Genomic DNA, 21690 nt, shown 5'->3' on the forward strand with positions numbered 1-21690 from the left:
CTGTCCTTAAACCTACTTGAACCAATCAGACAATTTAGTGACATTTTAAATGTGTCTTAGGATAATTTGTTAAGCTGAGGACTGGAACTGGAGTGAGATGAGTAAGACACTGACCTCAGGTGCAGAATTTAATGAGGGACCAAACAGAGTAGTTAAGATAAATAATATCGTAAATATTTTCAAAGTAAACACAATAATTTTATGATGAACAAAAGATCTCAACTTCAAATAAAAACAGGAATAAGAGAAGTACATTATAAGAGAGACAAGATCATAGTACTCATTGAGCCAGTGTGAAGAATTATGCAAATTGATTGGAAACACTATATGATTGGCCAAAGTCAGAGTAAGGGGTGAAAGATGTCCCAAGGCAGACCTCCCCACTGAGGTTGACTTTCCCTTCAGAGGCAGATGAAAAGAACACAGAAGCAATACAATTAAGGAATAAAGTATATTAAAGTATATTAAAATCAGTGTGTTCTCTGGTGTGCTGGAGCTCCCATCATTTACACAGGGTGACGCGCCCTGTCGGAGAAGGTTTTGCTCTCACCTTCCATGTAGAGCCCTGGTGCTACACTGTGAAAACAGAGGATAGCTTGATTCTTCTGCTCCCCTGTCTTCTCGACTTGAGTTCTCCATTCTTGATCATGCTTGTGAATCTGCCTATTGTTTTGTGCTTTTGTGGGAACCAAACAAAGGAACATCAAGAAATTAAACAGAAGGGAAAATGAGGGGGAGAGTGGAAAGTCAGATGGGAAGATTTCACAGACTTGTTTCAAGCCAGCTGCTTCTAAGGGATTCCAATCTAAAGCTATTGAAGAAGAGACAGAACACAGTTCTCAGGAATCAATGTCATTCCCTTGACCTTGAAGTTCTAGAAACAAATAGGAAGTGATAATTGATGACTTGTACCATTGTTTTCTTTAATTTAGGGAGGGGTTACTAGGCCTATTCTTGGTAGTTTCTTCTCAAGATAACAGTACAGGTGAGTTCACATTTGTAGTATCTAATGTCTATGGTCTCTATGGAGTACATTCCTGAAAGACATTCCTAAATTTGAATCCCCATAGAGGATTCACATGCAAATAACTGAATAATATAAACTTGTAGCCAAGATTTTATAAGCTTGTTTTAAAACAGAATCACAGCCATTTAAAAATATTTACTCAAAAATTATGGAGAAAACAGGTGACTGAAGAAGCACAAGACAGGGTGTGTTAAAACAGTTAAGTGGTAGAGAATGGACAATATCTGTTCTGCAGACTACCTGAGACTAGGCTTCTCTTCCTCTTCCTCCTTGTAACAAAAGACCTAAAGAGGAAGAGGATTTTTGTTCTGGAGCAAACATATAGCTCATAGCAGCATGTAAATGAGAAAGACAAAAATTTGATTCATGAAACTTCATCTGGTAATATTTTTCACTGTTTCTGGGAAAATAATGTTTAAATTATAAAAGTTAAGTGTGTGTGTGTGTGTGTGTGTGTGTGTGTGTGTGTGTCTTAACAATACTAGGCCCATGAGTTGTTCCATTTCCATCACCTTTATAAAATTAAGAGAAAAAGGAAACGAGTGTGAAAAGATCAATTTAATTTACTACTCTGTCACAAAGTCGACAGAGTCATTTTATGTTGTAATATACTATACTATTTCCTGACCTTTGTCAGTTAAGCAGCTGCTCCAATCTCTTCATACTTGTAGAAACACCACTTCATTGCATCAAGTAAGTCAATATTTCCTAAAACCACCATCCAGTGATTGGTCAGATGATTGGCGTCTTGTGCACTCCAATCCAGTGATCAGAGTGGAGAGGAACAGTAACAATAAAGGGAAAGCTTTGTACTAGTCTCTGCAAGTCTAACTTCAGTTAAAAGGTCAAAATTGCCTGCCAGAAAGATGTCAATGCAATGACAGAAGAACTTACCCATATGGTCTAATATGGAACCACATTTATAGGAAAAGTCTGGCAGGTGGGAGATGCTTCACACTTAGGGACATGCCCACATTGACTTACTAACAGAGCTGGTACATGATGACAAACACCAGGTTGTGAAGGGCAATGAATGAAGAATGAATGCTAAGAAGCCTGACCTTTATCCCAGGTACCATTGAACGCTTTAATAAAAAGAGGGTTGTTATTAAATTTTGGTATGGAAATACAACTCTGGAGGCAGACTAGATCAGAGTCAAGGGAGGTAGTGAAGAAGGTGTTCTAATAATCTGGTTAATATGATGAACATATGATCTCAGGCTGTGGCCAGGAAAAAGAAACAGAGGGGAAAGATTAGGGGACTATTGAGATTGAGTTTGAAACTTTGCGATGAATCGCATGTGGGCTTTGAAAGAGAGCAAGATAGCAACATATGGGGGTATCTTTAAAAGAAAAGGAATATCACTATGGCAAAAAGTTGTTTTAGAGAATCTAGATAATATAATAAGAAATATCAAATAACCAGCTTATATACTGGATAACAGGAAACATTAACTCTATTTATGGATGATATTATTGTTACCCAGAAAAAAAGCAGAAACTAATAAAAATTACTAGAATGTATACTAAAAATTGGTAGGTGGCTGGATACAAGCTAAATATACAAAATCATAGTTTTCCTCTACACTTTCAATAATTGGTTGGAAGTGAATATGGAAATAAAGTATTCCATTTTCCAAAATAACAAGAACTATAAAATACTTAAGAAAAAGTTTAATAAGAAAGAGAGAAGATCTGTACTATAAATCTTATCAAAATACTTAAAACAGGTCAGGCAGACATTTAGCTAAAAATATCATTCCCCTGGGCGGGAAAACTTAAATCATAAACGTATTAATTCTTCCCAAATAATAAATACATATGGTGCAATTTTAATCGAATAAAACTTTATTTTCGACTGAGTAAAATAGCATGAAAGCTCAGGTAGAAGGCACAGACAGTGCTACTCACCAAAATTCCACATGCTTCCCTGCATATTGCAATCTGCTCTATAAGGTTGAGACAACATTACAGGTTCTGGCCATGGGACTGTAGTTGGGAATGAGTGCGTTTTCTCTATTCACTTTTCTTTTGCAAATGTAGAAACATATGTAGAAACTGCACTTTGAAATGGTGGTGCTACAAGTTGGAGGACATGGATCCTGGGTCATCACTTTGAGAAGAGCTGTACTAACAGACCCTACGTGGGGGTCTGCAAGAGCAAGAGGCATACCTGTGTTGATTAAGCATTAAAACTTCAAGGTTAATTGTTTCCTTTTTGCCTCACCTAATCTGACTGAAACAATAATACAGGAAAGTAAATGTTTTAGAATTCTAAATATCGGAAAAGTGAGAAGCCACTTGCCTTAACCTATTTAAAAATGTCTATAATGCCATTAACATGAAAAAGAGTATTATATTGGCATGACAGAACACAATAGTAAGTTTATATGGAAATTAGGGGTATATGAAAACAATGTAGGACAAAAGAGATATTTCAATTCAGGAGGGTAATATAGGGCTATTTAACAAATGGTGTTTGTGTAATTAGGACAAAACAGCACTAAATCCCTACTAGCTAGGTTAATGAGCACACTGTACTTTTTTGTTTTCTGCTAGTAATAATAAGTATATGTTATTTTTTAAATTAATAAACACAATTCAACAAGAAAAAAAATCACTGCAGCTATGGAAATCCCATCAGGTATGAAGGAGTCGGAGCTCAGGGAAAATGGATGTGGTTCCTTTGTCTGTCATCTTTAGAAACCTTCAGAGAGGAGACCCAGCAGGATAGATAAGTCAGTGCTCTGGAAATACAAATGGTCTCACTTGAAGCAGAAGGAACACACCCAAGGTCAATGTCACCAGAAGGGTGCGTATATTAATAATACTGATATTCTACCTGGTGTTGGAGCACACCTCTAGGGTGGCTGTGGAACTTTGACAATTGATAAATGGAGACAAGTATTGGTCACAAGAATTTTTAACATAGGTTTATGCATATTGATGTTTTAGGTAATGATTCCTTGGCAAAACCGATCAAATGTATATTCACCAACAAAAGAAGACAGCCTTGCAATTACATTAAGCATACTCTCACTTTGAAAATTTATACTCACAAAAAAATAGGAATAATGGGGTATTTTTATGTAATTGGATAAAATAAAATCATATCATTAAATTAAAGCCTAAAACATTAGCCATTATGATTACATTGTGGTTACTGTGAATATATATATATTATATATATATATATATATATATATATATATATATATATTCAAAGTAATATATGTATATATATATTACTTTCTTACCTGAGTACTGCTGGTGAGGCACCCTGATATTGCAGATAGGATTTAGAGATATCTGTAATTCTGGTTACATCCTTATAAACTGTTCACCACTCTGAACCTCATCTGTAAAATCCTGCAAACCTTATATGTGTTAAAAATAACAGTTGCACATGGATGGATCTAGAGAACATTATGTTAAGTGAAATAAGTCAGAAAGAGAAAGACAAGTACCATATGATCTCACTTATATATGGAATCTAAAGAAAAGACTATGTGAATGAACTAATCAGAGTCAGTTTTGGGGACGCAGAGAAAAAACCGAGAGTGGTTAGATGGGTGTGTGGGAGGGGGTTGGGGATAAGGGGAAAGGTGAAGGGATTTGGAAGCAGCTGGTAACCACAAGATGGCCTCAGGGTTTTTCTTTTGAAAATTAATTTGGGGAAGGTATTCTATAATGTTGTAAAGATTTTGTTGGGTATCCGATGGACATGCGTCCTATTTGGGAGACCACCTCAGGGATACTGTGGATACCTGATCATGGCATTGTACACCGGAAGCTAAACATTAATGAATGCCAACTATAATTTTATATATATAATGTGATGGTTCAGTGTGAGGTCGGAGGGATAGTGGATGGGGGGAGGGGGGTTCACAGTATGAGGGATATAAATGATGAACGTCTAAGTATTACCTTGTTTTGTACACCTGAAACTAATAAATAAATTAATTAATTAAAAAAAATAAATAAAAATAACAGTTGCAAAAGTCCTAATAAATGGTGGGTACCCAGTTTGCAATGATTATCTTTTCATAAAAGTTATTTTCTTGGTAATTATAATTGTTGGGGGGAGCACCAATTAAATGAATGGAGATTATAAATTATTTATATTGCTTTAACTTTTAAAATAAATAAGGAAAAACTACTTATTTCTGCTTTTAATTAGGTTGTCAGTTAAAAAATATCTACATTAATACATTTAAAATTATTGAGTTGTTGCCATATCAGCTTAATTGAATACTGATGATTATGGTGACAATATTAACAGTAATTATGGTGTCCTAAAATAATTCCAGCTATCAGATGGGTGCAGCAACTATTAAACTTCATCATACCACGAACAGAGTATATTGACCTTTGGAATTATTACAACCTTCTATAACAAGGTAATAAAAGTTTGATTCTGTGGAAGGGAAAACAAAGACAGTAGACCCTGCAGGGCAATGATCTAAAGAAAGAGCTTGGGTTGAAGAAAGACTTGACTTGTTTTTCAAAAACCCTATACAAACATAGCAAAGCAAGGAGGCAGTGTTCACTGAAGTCCAGTGAAATAATTTTTGAACTATTCTAGGACGTTCTAACATTCTATGAAACTACAAATAATTTTTACTATTTTCCTAAAAAAAATTAAAGTTTAAATATGTGGATACAATCAGAATATATTTATGGCGATGCTGTTACTTATCTGATATGTCAAATTGTGGCAATATGCCAAGATCAGACTGATTTATATTGTAAAGTAGAACAGCTACATTCTGGAAATATCCACATACATTTCACGTGTCTTTTCACATGTGGGGGGGAGGGGGCAGTGGCCGACAAAATGTTAGTGAACTCGGTGAGAACCAGGCCTATCTGAGCTGTGATCCCAACACCAAGAAGAGAGATAAGGGCACAAAACAAAGCCTTACAAAACAGAGCTTAGTATCATCTCAGTTTAAAACAAAGGTAGTCAAATCATCTCTCAAGCTTCTTTTTATTTTCACAAAAATTTCCAGATGTGTTATGGTTTAACACCCTACCTTGTTCCTGCTTAATGCTCTCTAAAGCATTGGAAGTGCAGGAAATTAAGACAATTGTGTTTCCCAGGGATGTTTTAAACTGACATCTGCAGGTCAGCACTTCCCCAAGTGTGTTCCAGAAACCTAGCTCCTGGAAAGGTTATTCTGCCCACAAAAAAAGAGTTCAATGTCAATTATGTTTGTGCAAGTCTAGGTTAAAGACACGTGTGCAGGGTTTTTGTTGGGTTTGGGTTTTGTTCTTGCTTTATTATTTATTTATTTCTGTTATGCTTTTAATAATTATTGTTATCATTTTTGATTTCCATGACGTGAGTTGGGTGTCGAGCAGAGCAGATAGATGTTGAAGCAGTTCCCAAAGTCGCTAAATCATTAAAGACGTCTTTCTTGAAACATTTCGCAGAACAGGAGAGCCTTGGGTGCACTTTGGGAGTAATGGCAATTGTTGCTTAATTTACATCCGGGAAAAGAAACGTCACAAAGGTAAAATGTCACCCATTTGTCTTCACCGATTTAGAATTTGTCATAAATTCAGACCTGGCCAAAGATTGTGTTTGTCAGTGCCTTATCCATGGAGAAAGGGTTTGGTAAGCAGATTAATGAAGTAAGCCAGAGTTTTCCATACTGCGTTCTGACATATTAATAGGCAGTTCATGAAAAAGAATTTTTTAGGCAAATAAGCTCAGAAGCCCTGTGTGCAGTTGATCTGGGGAGACCGCCCACGTTTGCTGGCACACCGGAAGCCCCTGCAGGGACCAAGGGAACCTATTTCACTTTGTTCACCCCAGGATTCCCCAAGAGCAGCTAATGACATAATCAACCCTAACCTCCTTTTTCCTTTATTTCAGAAAAAACGATCTCCTTCTGTAATTTGGGAAGTGCTGCAATAAATAAAGCTGAGTGTTCTCTCCATAACCAGCATGCAGACAGTTTTACCCATCACAGGACACAACAACAGGAAGGAGAGGCTGGAGGAAAAGCAGGAGTGAGGAAGGGAGCTGAGATGAGATGAGAAACCTGCCTTCTCATCCCTATTCTCCTACCCCAAGGACTTTGCATTGCTTTATCTTTCAAGGTGGATATGAACCCCTCCTTGTAGTGCACAGTCTCTGAGCCTCCTCTGCTCCCTGCTATGGAGGCCACTGACCCACTTCCAGTTCTGAGTCTGTAATCACAAGGGTGAAATAAATACAGTCCCAGAGCAGTTTCAAGCATTAATCACTTGCTTATGTATCTAAATATGAACCATGTACCATTCCAATTTTTTCAATCAAAGGAAATGTTCTCTACCTGGAAGTGTTTTATCAGCCTATTGTATCCATTGAAGAGAAAAGATGGTTTTGGGGAGGCTGGTTTATGGCTCAGAACTTCACTTGTTCCCATGTGTCCCTCAGGTCTCATCAGCCCACCTCTGTCAAGCCTGTCACCTCCCACCATCTGTGATGATGCTTTGGGTCCTGATTCAGAATGTCTGAAGAGCATCCAGAACAGAATTCCAGGTATCCCATAATATGTTAATAAAAGAACAACTGTTGGCATTTAGTTCAGTCCTTGCAAATATGCACAAACTCTTGCTCTGTCGTGGAAAAATAACTTCCTTGATTTAGTGATTTTTTAAGAAGATTTCATCCCCCCCAAATGCCTAGGCAGAGAAACAATCTACTGAGCACAATGAAAAACCAAGGTAACAATGGAGTTCCAAAAGAAAATGAAAAAATTTCCAGAAAATAAGAGTAAAGACATGGAAGGTTGTGATTTAAATGACAGAGAATTCAAGATTGCAGTTCTGAAAAAAACTCAAAGAAACACCAAAAAAACTCAGAAAAGCAGTTCAACAAGCTCAGGAATAAAATCAACAAATAAAAAGAGTACTTTACCAAAGAGAGTGAAACTATAAAAAAAAAAATTAGACTTGAATAACAATAAATGAGATGAAGAATGAACTAGGTAGCCTACGAAATAGAACAGACCAAATGGAGGAAAGAATTAATGACATTGAAGATAGAATCTAGAAATTACTCAAGTGGAAAAAGAGCATTGAGAAGAAAAAGAAAAGAAAAAAGAAACCTCTGCGAGAACTATCTGATTCCATCAGAAAGAGCACTGTACGAATGGTGGGCATACCAGGAGGCAGAGAGATGGAGAAAAGAACAGAGAGCCTATTCAAATAAATACTCAATGAGAACTTCCCAAACCTATGGGAAGAACTGGATCCTCGAACCCAAGAAGCTAACAGAACACTTAATTATCTCAATTCGCAAAGGCCTTCTGCAAGGCATGTTATATTAAAGCTGTCAAAAATTAATGACAAAGAAAGAGTTCTCAAGGCAGCCAGGGAAGTGTGTGTGATTTCCAGGGTTTCCCTTAGATGCTATAGTAAAACTTTAGCCATAACTACTGTTTTCATCTCTCAATAAAAAGACTGGCAACCGATGGCCCTAAAGAAATTCAAGTAGGTGCTTTATGCAAGTAATTCAGCCATGCTTCTTGCAAGCAGAAAGCTTTGTATCAGTGATTAGTTTCTTTTCAAATTAGCCACTTATGCTTTTGACTATCCAAACACATACCAGCTATAGCTCTGAAAATCACAATTAGTATAACACCCATCATTCCTGGTCTGTTCAGCAGCCTCTTTACAGTTCTAACTGATTCACACCAAGCTGTTTATCGCCTGACCATTCCTTTAATAACTCAGTCTGTGCAGCGGCTGTGGATAACGTGTTCTTCATCGTAGAGATCAAAGAATTAATCAAGTGAAACAGTAAAGAATGATTTCAGAAATCTTTTGAGAGAGATAAATAACTCAAAGTGATAAATTATTGAATCTTTAGGGTATATTTATTTATCAGGCAGTCAAAATTTACCATTTTAAAGCTCATTCTGTCTTTCTTTCATATTAGCTGGTTGTCTTCAAGGTGACATATAACCACCCAAACTGAATACGCAATCAACTTGTGACTTAATATGAGAAAATTTGATAAATCTATTCTATTATGTCTAAAAACAAACCGTCATAGTGTTAGATCTGGAAAAAAAAAAAGCTCAAATTATCTACAATGAACAGGAAAAATCTGGCTCCCACCTGACCCAAAATATTCTGAATAGCTTTGGGACTGAATCACACACCCTTGGAGGAAGCATTTAAACTCTTTACTTCAAACTCCCAAGCAAAGGAAGCAACCCTTCCCTCGCTTCCGCCCAGACGCCCCTCCCAGCATGTACAGAACCCTGTCCTGCTAGAACTGTATGGAAGAACGTTGCCTAAATGTCACCCACACCTTGCTCACCTGGAGGGTCCGACTCAGGTCTCTAAAATTACCTAGACTATTTTCTAATGTTTCTTTTCTATGAAAAACTCAAATACTTTAATGCCCCAGCCAAGTATTCTACTTCCTGGTTTAAATATTTCTCGTACCTTCAACTGTTACTCTTATGATACTGTCAGAGACCTTTGCCTCTGCAAGTGCCCCTTGGGCATTCTCCTCTTCAGGCATTTTTTAAAAATTTGTTCTAATGTGGCTTCCTAAGCTGGATACACACTGTTGCAGGTGTGAAGAGACCCATGTACATCATAAAAGGAAAATAGTCAAGGAACTCACAGAGTGCATCTCTTTGGTCTTTTTCGTGACTCTATACTCAAAGCAAAGACCCACCTGGGGAGTAAGGATAAATCAATGGCTCCAAATGAAAAGACAATAGCAGTTATGCAATGTGTACCTGCCACACAACATGAACCACAGGCTTCAGTTTCCCAGGAGTGAAAAGAAACCAAACCGAAACAGAGGCCTCTCTTCTTGGTCCCCTTGAGACATATTTTCTTTAACCCAACCATTAACCCCAACTTGATAATGAAGAACCATAAACGACGTTCTATGCCACCTTGGCACATGTGCTCTTGCCAAAAGAAACTGTGCTGGATGAGTCAAGAAAATCACTGTATGCCTCAAAATGAAAAATAAGAAGCTGCAAAACCCAGCAAACTCCCTATCTTTGGGAAGCCTGGCTAGATACCATATTCATAAATGAGTGAAGATGATGGAATCAGAAGCTGTGAATACAGAATACCAGGTGTATCTGGGGGAGGCATTTACCATCTATCAGTTTCATCTCTTCTATCTACTCTGTCCAGTGTCATTCTTCGATGATAGGAGAAATATTGTTGAGTAATGGGCTGACTATCTGTTAGACCTTCCCACACACTTTTCCGAAATGATATGAGCTCCCCATTGATCATTTTAACTGATGTGTTTATTCCAAGAGAACATAATCAGGTAATTTTGAGAGTGAACATACCTTTTTAAAACTTTCTTCATCTAAATGAATCTTCGGAACAAGACAAAGTTCTAACTTAAGTAAGACTTTGAGGGCAGCTTGTTTTTGATTTGTTGACACCCAACTCCCCAGACATGTGAAAGCAGGCATTTTATTTTTTTCATTTCATGGAAACAAAACAGGATTGGGAAAATGGCCCAAATTTCTTCCTCCAAACTGCAAATCTTTGGCGTTTCTATGAAACAAAAGTGTTTTCTCTCCCAATGAATTACTAAAACCTTTTGTGTGTTTTTTTGCAGGTTGTGTAGAGCCTGTGAGATGCTCCCTCGGGGAACGTGCCATCTGCCTCCTCTCTGAGCCTTTCCGAGCCTGTGGCCCCATCCCAACGTCGTTGGGACGCTCACTTCCAGAAGGGCATCACATCCATGACCTGCGGCTACAGCTTCATTCATGTGGACGCTTCAACGTAACGTTGCAAAAAATGTCTATCAAGTGACCAGCACGTCACATTTCTCATCGAAGATGGATTTCCCAGCCTGAGACCTGCATCCAGATCTTTAAATGAAATGTCACTTGGGGTGAAACAATTCTAACCAAGGAAGAAAACATTTGAAACCACTGAGTGAATGATTTACAAATCACATTGCTTTCTTACTAAGAGAGAAGGAACAAGCGTACTCGTAGTGGTTATCAATATGAAAAATGCACCCAAATGTTTTTCTTATTCTTTTGAAGCTCAAACCTCACACGTATTGTCCTGCCTCCCGCCTTCCTTTCTGAAAGCACGTGTGTGCGCGGCCCGTTGTAGTACCCTGCTTTGGATGGAAGTTCGCCATTGCCCCGTCGCTATGTGACAAACATTACGGCTCAGTGAACACACTGTGCTGTGCATGTGGGGCCACATCTTCACATTTAAAAATACAAACTCACAAACGCGTGTGCACACACGCGCCAGCCCTGCCTTTCACTCCAGTCTGTGTAGACCCTTCTGCTTCCAGTGCTTACAGCCCCCCCATCGGCCAGGCAAGCAGAACCCCCATTCACTGTCCAGCCAAGCAACAACTTCCCCGTCTGACTAGGAGAGGCCAGGCCCTTGCCCACTTACACTTGTTTGTCAGCTGGGTTGACAGCATGGGAGGGGGCCACCCCCACCTTTCCCTGCCCATCAGCTCCGCTGACAGGTGCAAGCAGGCAAGGGGCGCCCCCCTCCACCCCATTCATGCCCATCAGCACATCTGATGGACACAGGCGGGTAGGGGCGTCCCTAGAGCCTCTCAGCGGAGAGGGCAGGCGCATTTCTACCCTGGGTGGGGCCTGGGCTGCATGCACTGTCACAGGCTCAGCTGACGGGTGGGGGCAGACATGGGTTCCCAGCTGTTGCCGTGGCTGACAGGGAGTCACCATTCACCCACGTTGATTCAGTCATGCCTCTGGCGGACCGTGGATCCTGTCTGGGTCATCTTGGATGGGGATTTAGACAGGCATATGCAAGCTTATGGGGAGCAGAGGGCGGAGAAAGCAGAGAGCTGGGGTGGGGGAGAAACCGGCCTGGTGGGTAACTGGAAAGGTCACAGGAGAGTACCCGAAGAGAGGAAGTGGGGTCGGCCTATTTCATTCAGATGGATCAGTGACCAAAACTTTGATTGTAAAAAGAAATTCTTCACTGGACATTGACAAACACAATGGTTTTCCTGACATATTTTTGTCAAATAAACTTAGCAAAAACATTTTAGAAAGAAGCTAACTGCATGATGGGGTTCCCACCAATGATTCAAGTAAGTATTTATTGAACATATACTATGTGACTAGCCCTAAATAATCCATTGTCCCTATGTCACTGAGCCCACATGCTCCTAACACACACTGTATCCTCTTAGGTTGGCCCTGGATGTAGTGGCCAGAATGTCCATGGCCGTAATGGGCCACCAGAGCTCTCCTGCTGGCATGGAGTGTGAAACCCTTTGATGATCTGTATTTACACTTTAATAACACCATATGGAAATTTAATAGAATAATTCATGATTTACGACATTAAACAAGAAATGTCATCATTTTATTAGTCTTTAAAACTAATGTGGTTGTTTATACTTGTGTGGGCTACAAACACAATTCTGAAAACAAATACCAAGTCTTCCCCTCAAAAAAGCCACCAAATAAACAAATCAAACAAAAGGTAATGTTTTCATAGGATAAAGAACCCATTTATTTTAGTAAGCTTCCTCTCAGGATCTCGCTTCAAGTTTCCTACTGTAAGCTCACATTTCAATTAAACAGACAAGGAACTTTCAACACAGTTGCACAGTTTAAAAAAAATGTTTTTGGCACACAGACAAATGCCTTTGGCTTTAAAGCAATAGGAAAATAACAGCTTTCCCATGGAGTCCATAACTCAGAGGCAGGGTGCAAAAAGGCTGCAACAGCCACAACCAAAGTGGAGTGAGTGGCGGTCTTCTTCACTCAGTTGGGAAACACCCTGCATTCTCATTTGGTTTTTTTTTGAACTTTACCTTCAACATTTCCCTGTGCTTTGCGTCTTTCCTCCCATGAATTGTAGTGTCTACACAAAAATCTCCACTCATTGGAGGGCAGCGTCCTTCAGCTTGTGGCTCAGAGTCCAGCCAAGGTCTTAGCTAGGCATTCTGGAGACTTCTACCACCCACGGCCTGCTCTCTGGCCACGCTCAGACCCCACGCAGGAGCAGGCCCATGTGCCCTTCACGCAGGGCACCCATCTTCTCCCAGGGACGTGGACAAGGCAGGACGGCTCTCCATGGACATCCCAGACAACCCAGACTCTGGGACAACCCAGAGTCCTTGTTCTAAACTGAAAACTAAAATACTAAAGAGTCTTTTCCTGGGAGCTGTCTGCACAGAACGCGTTTGCTAATAAGCTTTTCTGAAGAAATGAGCACGACTTGGATCTTGATGGCCGCTCAGCAGAAGGAGATGCAGTGTTCTGAGGCTCCAGCCACTTGGATTGAGAAGAGAATCCATGAGTGATGATATGTAGTTCTCAGAAATTCTGCCCCCAAATCCATCAGTCGAAGATAAAGAGGGTTAAAAACTGGCTCCAAACGTTGGGCTATGAGGGTGTCTGTAGTGTCTGCTCCATCGCATGGGAATGAACTGGACGCCAGGATTCTCAGCTGCTGAAGACACACATTTTCTTCTTTCTCTCATTATTGACAAGCGAGGGATGAGCTAAGCAGAGCGAGCTCTTCAGGCCTCGGAGCAGGCTGCCAGCTGCTCAGGGCCAAGGTTCACTCCGCCTGGCCAGCCGTACCTTTGAATGCCTGTGTTCTTCTCTGAGGAATAAATAACACCTTAAAAGTTGAAATCGTAAGCCAGTATTAATTATTTACATCTTTGGTCTAATTTATTTCAAATAATGGATTTAATCATGCTGTGGCTCATTGAATCAGACAAGAGGTTGACGAAATCACTTGATTTTGCTCCCACCTTTGAAGACAAAAAAGCACATTTGAGATGAGGAAATGAGACTCAGGCAGAGATGGTTTCTGCACAAATTTACACAGCTAGTGAGGGGCCACTGGGGGGGCCGAAACCAGGTCTCCTGCCTCCTGGGCATTTGGCAGGTGAAATGTGGACAAGGAAGCCCAGGAGCCTTCTTAGGGGTCCCCATCTTCAGAGAAGGGGCCGAGGTGACACACCAGGGGTCTTTTACTAAACGATTGTGTACTCAACCATTTACAGTTCTGAGTTACAGAACAGTGTAGCTACTGTTTAAAAAGAGATGGGGTCGGGGAGACATTCTACAGCATCTATTTATTCCTAAAAGTCAACATGACTAGGTGTTTAAGCTCCTATAGCTGAATTTCTTAGATTTCTATCTAGGGTTGACAATGGTAGGCTTTTATGTATGCAGAATGAATTTTAGACATCTCAGGTACACCATTACCTGTAGCTTTTATTTTTAAAATCAAAATAAAACACTGTGATTATGTCTTGTAGGACAGCTTTGGAAAGTGGAACATTTCTGAATTAAATCTAAACTGCCATTGATCTTTAAATAACACGGCCTATAAATATCCTTCTGCTTTTGTTGTGAGTCTTCGGTTTCAGTCCATGTTCCCCGTGGACTGTTAAAATTTCCAGTTTACATCAAAATCGTCTGCCTTCCATGGAGCTGGCTGTGTCGCTCACCTCAGAGCTCTGGTCCAGTTCAACCTTGGCTGTGTTACATGCTTCGGACGGGATTCAATAGTCGGGTTTTGCAGAAAGATAAAGGAAGCTTAGCATCATAGGGTTTAAACCTCTCTAAGTGAAAATCGTAAGTAGACTCAAAAGAACTACCACAGATAACTCTTTCATGGAGCCATGGGCAGAAGACAATGATAGATTTCCTGCCGTAGAAACTCTAAGTGAATTACAAAATTTTAGCAACCATTTCTTGTTGGAATACCTACATTCAGACATGTGCCCGACTTACGAATCACTGACACAAACGCAGTTCTTCCCATGCTGTACATTTAAAAATAAAAGGTGTTACCAGGGTGAATTCTGGACACACACTGTTTTGAGCAGTGTTAATACCTTCTTATGATACAACAGTTTCTAATGTTTCGTTGCCAAAGAAGGTTGAGACGTGGGTAGGTGAACAAAGTTACTTATTTACTGCGGGAATTCTCAGCATCAGTACGAGGGCCTGTGCTATGCACCTCCAAGGGAAAAATAGTGATGTCGCACTTCTCAAATGCATTCGGTCATAAAATCTGTGTGTCGCAGAATATCTCACGACTTTTAGCATGTGCCTTGATAAAAAAAAAAAAGGTTGTGCTTTGTCTTACCGTGAATTCAAAGGAACCTGGGCCAACATACGATGGAAGAGGTAAAGAAAGAAATCTTACAGAACAACTACTAGTAAGTCCAAAAGGAAGTCAATTATCCAATGCACCATTTGTATAAGGACTCTCCCACTTTTCTGGAGCCACAGTTTCTTTGATACAACAGTAATTATTAAAATTCACTGATAAAATGCTGACGTTTACATCAACTTCAAGATGACATCCAAATACAACTTTACATTTGGCCATGTTTTGTGAAATTTCAATTTGCATCTGTAATAAAACATGTCGTTTGAGTTTTGAGTGAGAGAGATTGTAGCAAGAAAGGCAAGAGGTCCGATACAATCATTTAAAAAATTGATCAAAACTCTTCCTGGACATTCCGGAATTCCGACCCCAAGAAAGTTTGCTTTGGAGCTGGGCCACAGCCACTTACTGCACCCTCACTGTCCCACTAGCTTTCAAGTTCAGCAGAAGGCCCTGAGGTCTGAGCTGGACTCAGGCGTGAGCTCGGCAATGATTAGCTTTCTGTCCCTGCTTCTCTCACTGTGGCTCCTGTGCGTTCCTTTCCCGTGAAATCTCTCCAATTCTCCTTTAGCCTCTCAGTCTCAGAAAAGAGGCCATTACCTTCATGAGGCCTTCCTTCCTAGGTTCCCTGGATAGCTATGTCCCCACCGTCCAAGGTAACGTGCGCAGAGCCACTGGCCTCCTGCCGGGGACACAGTGTGTCATCCACACATTTCCTGAGTGGGTGGGTTGGGAGCTTTACTAGAGACTCCAGGTCTCAGTAAATATTCAACTCCTGTTACTCAGCCTTTGTCCTCGACTTCAAACAGAATTGTTTTCTTTTTCTCCATGGCCTTCTGAGTGCCATTCACGCAGGATGAGGACGGAGCCCCAGACCTGGCATTCCCGCCTTTGCCCTGTCCTGCTGACAGGCACAGACGTGCATGCTCTGTGCTGCCAGTTGTCCACCGTGGAAAATCGTTTCCTGTGACCTGGGACTATCGAAGACACACACCACGATGGCTTCACCAGGATCTAAGAGCCAGGCGTCAAAGCAGCCATGGTGACGCATTTCAGGGAGGAAGTGGGTCTTGAGGCGGTGCGGCCGCCTGCTTTTCACGCTGGGCCACACTCGGAGGGGAGGCTTCTGGTGTGCTCTTCTGAAGCGGCATTCAAACTTCCCACGTGCCTGCCCCGTGCGTGTTATCTCCCCTGAAGCTCTCAGGGCCCGACGGGCCTGTGCGGGCCAGCCCTGGGGACACTGGCCGCACAGGCAGACCAACCACAAACCAGCCTCCTCTCAGCGGCCTTCCTGGGGACTCCAGTAACACCAAAGCTTCTAGCAAAACGCGTTTCTAATTATGCCTCTTTCTTATAAAGTATTTGTCTTCTACTGGGGCAGGGAGAGTACCCCCGATTAGGAGCAACAGGTGCTTTCAGAGCCCACGGTGCAGGGATCCCCCCTGGAGATGGATTTCTCCCCCAGTGCACAAGCTACCTCTGCCTACTGGAAACCCACAGACACACACGACGGACAGAGAATGCCACGTGCTCTCCCCTGTGTGCCCAGTACTTATTAACACGCAGATCAAGAAAAGAGCTCGACAGCAGTTCCCTCACGCTTCTGCCCAGGGCCCTTTTCATGGCCACCGTCCACCTTTGATTACGGAAAACCCTGAGCATTCCTCTTTAGAAAATGGACGTCGGAAGCTGAGACTCTTCACGGCAAAGCATGTGTGAAAGTGATTTGGTCAGGACGGACAGTGAGCTGTGTTCCCGGGAACTAGGGATCCGCTGAAACATGATGAAGAATCACTGTTTAAGGAGCTGGGGGCAGAACTGCCATAGGCTCAGTAATGTCTCTTGGTGGGACCAGCCCAGACCCCCGGCCGTTGGAACTCAGGAGGGCAGAACTGAGGCACTGGACGGCCACGCCTTTTCAAGCCTGAGGCGTCGCTGTCACTTTAAATTCCCAGATGCGGACCCGTTTCAGAGAAAATGCCAAACCCGAGTTTCTGTAAGGTTTGATTCTGGCCGTTTCATGGTGAGAGGCCAAGTGGGAAGTGTTCCCTGTGTTTTGATTCTGACACTTTCCAGGGTCCCCAGGAGATCCAGGCCTGGGCCCAGAGGCCGAGTCTAGATTTGGAAACTCACACACTCTGGACTCTTCAGACAGGGAGCCACCCCAAGTGTGAAGCCACCACCCCTGGGCACTGTCCTGGGGCCACATCATCAGAAGTGTCAGCCCCCACCCAGGATGCCCCTGGTCCCAATGGTCACTGACATAGCACCCGTGGTAACAAATTGCAGCCCCATCCCTGGATCTGTGGAATCTCGGCTAAGGACCAATTAGCAAGGCAGCATCAGAATAATACAAGCATGTCACATGTTTGCAACCAGTTTTCCTGACCCACGTCATAATGTCCTTCATCAAAAGTCTCTACCGTTTGTTCGCAGAGGATGAAGGCTTGACCGGAATTGCAGCCATTTTATCAGAGTTATGCTGGGACGAGGTCTTCAGACTCAGGCATACTCAGCTCTGAGAGCATGTTAAACCAGACCCGAAGACTTCTTCCTACTTATGAGCTTACATCTCTGAAAAGTGTGCCCTGTGAAGTGACCTGAGGAAAAGCCTCTGTAATGGCATGGTGACTATCGGCTTGTAGAGAGCCTTTGCCCCAAGGAAGACACAGGCTGTGGACGTCAGCTCCCTCCACAGCCCAGCCTCTACCCACCTCACTGAAATTTCCCATCCTTTCATTGTTCCACTGCTGCCCAGAGAAAGTGACACCTGAGGAAAGTGCAGCCCCCTGCTGGGGGCCACCCAATGGGCTGGACAATTACCCATTCCACGCAGAGTTTTTACAGATTTCCAATATTCAGGAGGGCTCATAAATAAATAAGCTGGAGGGCAAGAGAAACCATCTCCATGTCGTGTTCCCTTCATTAGACAATAGGGACTCTCACTGTTATTTTCCTTCTCCACCCGTCTCCAGAACTGCTGTCTTCACAGGAGGTACACACAGAGGTACCATCACTGGCAGCAGGCGTCCCCCTAAAACAAAAATGATTTCAGGGGAAAAGAGCTGTCGCTACAATTCTCCTACTTTATTTACTGAGCTCTGAGTTTCCACAACATTATTCTTTAGTCCTTGAGGAAGTAATACACTCTCGCCCTTAAAATGCCGTAAGTAGTCGATAATCCATTATTCCAGTAAGCCGTTCAGTCTCACAGTAATTATCTAATAACCCCTTATAAAAGACCGTGGCTTCCTAATCTGTTTATAATTATCATTTCCATGATCCCACACATTAATGTCTGACCTTCACCAACTCTGACCTGATCTTAATTAACTCTAATATCAAATCATCGCTACATAAGAAACTAGCCATGACCAAATGAATGAACCCTAGGTACAGTTAATTTCTGGAGCAATTATCTTTTCATGTAGGGAGATTTAAATGATTATCTGCACAATTTCACACAGTTTTATGTAATTCTGTGACATTATAAATTCTGTTTTAAACCATATTTCAAAGGCAGGGCTCCACAGTCTGGTTTTGTCTAGTTCTCAAGTATTTGGCTGAAATACTTGTTAATACAGGATGGTTCCACGTCGTTATTTTCAATTATAAACAAATAAGACACAGACCTTACAGAGTGGTCTATTATAGTGAAATGCATAACTACATAGTTAAGTAATCTAGGAGTAAATACCCTCCGGTTATTGTTAAAGGAATAAATTGTTAAAGGAAATACTACATTATGCAGAATGTTGGAAGTAATTGATAATATCACCTACGCTGTAAGACTCAGAAAGGGTGTGTGTCCACAGGTAAAGGTGTGAGGGAAGCGCCTGGACCGTTTGTCATCGTAACAAAACCTAAAGGGATACTTCTGAGGAAAACAGCTGAGGCTGCAGTGGGATGTTGTTTCAAACCTGAGACACACCTGGGCATCTTGGTTTGTAAACATTTAACTTCCCAGGAGAAGTTGTGTGTTTCCAGTAGCTTCCTATTTCCACAGAGGTCCAATCGACTTTTAGGGGTGAATCCACAAACACGTTGGCAATATTGCGGAAATGTTTGTGTGTAAACAGAGCCTCGAAAAGAGATGCAATTAGTAATAGAACATGTTTGCTTAGCATCGTCTCTGGTGTCACAGTTAGGGGAACATTGATCAAAGTGCCGTATTTCCACAAGAATATTCACTGTCCCCTGCTCTGTGTGAGTCTGTCAGGCTCACACATGTAGCTTTCTCGGTCGAAGTGCTTGTAACACCTCACATTTTCATCCTGAAACCACATTTGTCCTGCAGCCATGGGCTACAGGCAACAGCCTGAGGAGGAGGACTGATCTGAACATAATGTGGATGGAGGATGCTGCTTGCCCCTTGCAGATGGCCCAGGGAGCCGCCATGCTGGGTTCCCCCAAGCCACCAGGAGGGCCATTCACTCCCTGACCACGTAGCTCTGCGTTTCCTCAGAGTTACTATTTGCAGACGTGAAAAGAAGATGACCTAGGTTTTGTATCAAATAGTGTAACAGACAGGGTTAGGGGGCAGTTTCTTTATAAATAACATTACTTGGTGTGGTCTAAATTGATAAATGTTTAAATGCCTATGTCCCGTAGGTCTGTTGAAATGCAAACGTGTACCCAAAGACAAAAGGTGACTATATTAAGAATCTATCCCCAGGTGCTAACTCAACTGTCATCAGAGCTTCATGAGAGTGATGGAGGGAACACATCCGCGACTGTGATTCGTCACGCTTGTCCCCACAGCCACCTGGGGACCAGGGCTGAAAGCCCCAGTCCCAGGAACCACCCCTACACTACAAACTCGTCCTGGGTCTGAGCCCTCACATCTGCACCAACAGGGTTTAAGCCCACTAGTGGCCATGGACAGTGACACTGCCAGAACCTTCCCCCAGCGTTCCGGTCTGAGACGTTGTTGTCTTGGCTGCCTATTGCCTTTAAGATTAAAATGTTTTAAGTACATAGAGATGGCAGTTATTGGAATGGATTGAATCATTAAATCATTTCAAATCTTTACATGGTTCTCTTCTGCACACCTGCCAATTCTAAGACAGGTTTAGGAATGAGTATATCCCCAGCGTGAAGAACCATGCGGTAGATTGCATGTACTGAAATCTCCGCTCCTTTCTCAGTCTTTGGAAATCATTGGAGGTGTGGTGTTGGCCCCTTGTTTTCACTGCTGAGTTGAAAGTCTCAGAGGTTTTACGCCAGTCACCTTTCTCCTTCGAAGAAAACCCTGGGGCCGACACTCTCTCTTTTTTAATCGTTGATGCTCCTGGAGGTAACTACCCTGTCACACATAGGGTCTGACATTTGGTTTTAATTTTTACTTCAAATGCCTGGTTTAATAAGTGTTTTCCTGATAGTGACATCAGTCGTTTTGAATACGAAGGACCCCGTCCCCCTCGCTGCCTTCCTCCAAGGCCTGGGACGGAACTGGCAACGGCCCCTCAGTGCTGAAGGAGACCTATACAGGCACGCCCACTTCTGTTGTTAGGATTAGTAATCCTAACAGTGTAAGGATTTTCCTAAGGGTGTGCTCCCGGCCTCTCCCTCTCCTGGCTGGGTCGTTGTGAACAAAACCACCAGCACCATCACAGTATGAATCCTAGTGACAACCATTTTTGTTCTCACAGGCGCCCCCTGTTGAGAGCTTCTGACCGGATTGAGCAAATGAGGCCCGTGCAGTGCTTTGCTCAGTGTCGGGTGCATAGTAAGTGAGCAAACAAAATGGGAGCCTGTGTCGTGGGAAAGTGCACTGGGGACCAGGCCAGTCCCACCCACAGTGTGAATGGTGGCAGTATCCTTGGCCCTGGAACTAAGCTCAACTCTGGCTAGGCACTGAGCAATCCTTGCAGAGACCATCCCCAAGGTCACACAGGACTCATTCCTGCACGCGCCAGGCTGTCCTTAGCAGTGGTCAGAGAGCCCTGGCCACCGTGGTGTGAGGGTCCATGGGTGTTCAACCAGGAACCACTTCTAGTGCCAAGGAGACTGTTCCCTGATTAGCACCAACCTCTGTTGTGACTTTTGCCTCTATTTATTTGTTCTTATTTTTATCCTGCCTCCCTGAATTTGCACATTTGAGCATTGCATGCTACCCGTCAGTGGAAAATATCTCTATTTAGTAAAACAATAGCAAATCTTTTTTATTGTGGAGTTTAATACATGCACACACTAACATGTATGAAACTTACAGACAGCTCAAGGAATTTCTAGGTTAATAAATAGAATATTTCCAGACCCCCAGGAGCCCCACCCATTCCCTCCAAATCATGACTCCCCACATTCCCCAGCAAAGGTGAATACTATCTTGATTTCTAGGGTATAATTTATGTTTGAAGCATTTTAAACCTTGTATGAATGGTATCATAATCCCGGGGTCCGGCTTCTTTTACTCTACATCACGTTTGGGAGACTCAGTTATTTTGGTTTCTGCAGTTGTGGTTCTTTCTATTCAACTGCTTGCATCATTCCATTGTCTGGATATGCAAAACAATCTCCCCAAAACA

Source organism: Rhinolophus hipposideros, assembly GCF_964194185.1.
Source record: "Rhinolophus hipposideros genome assembly, chromosome: 7".
Taxonomy (NCBI): Eukaryota; Metazoa; Chordata; class Mammalia; order Chiroptera; family Rhinolophidae; genus Rhinolophus; species Rhinolophus hipposideros.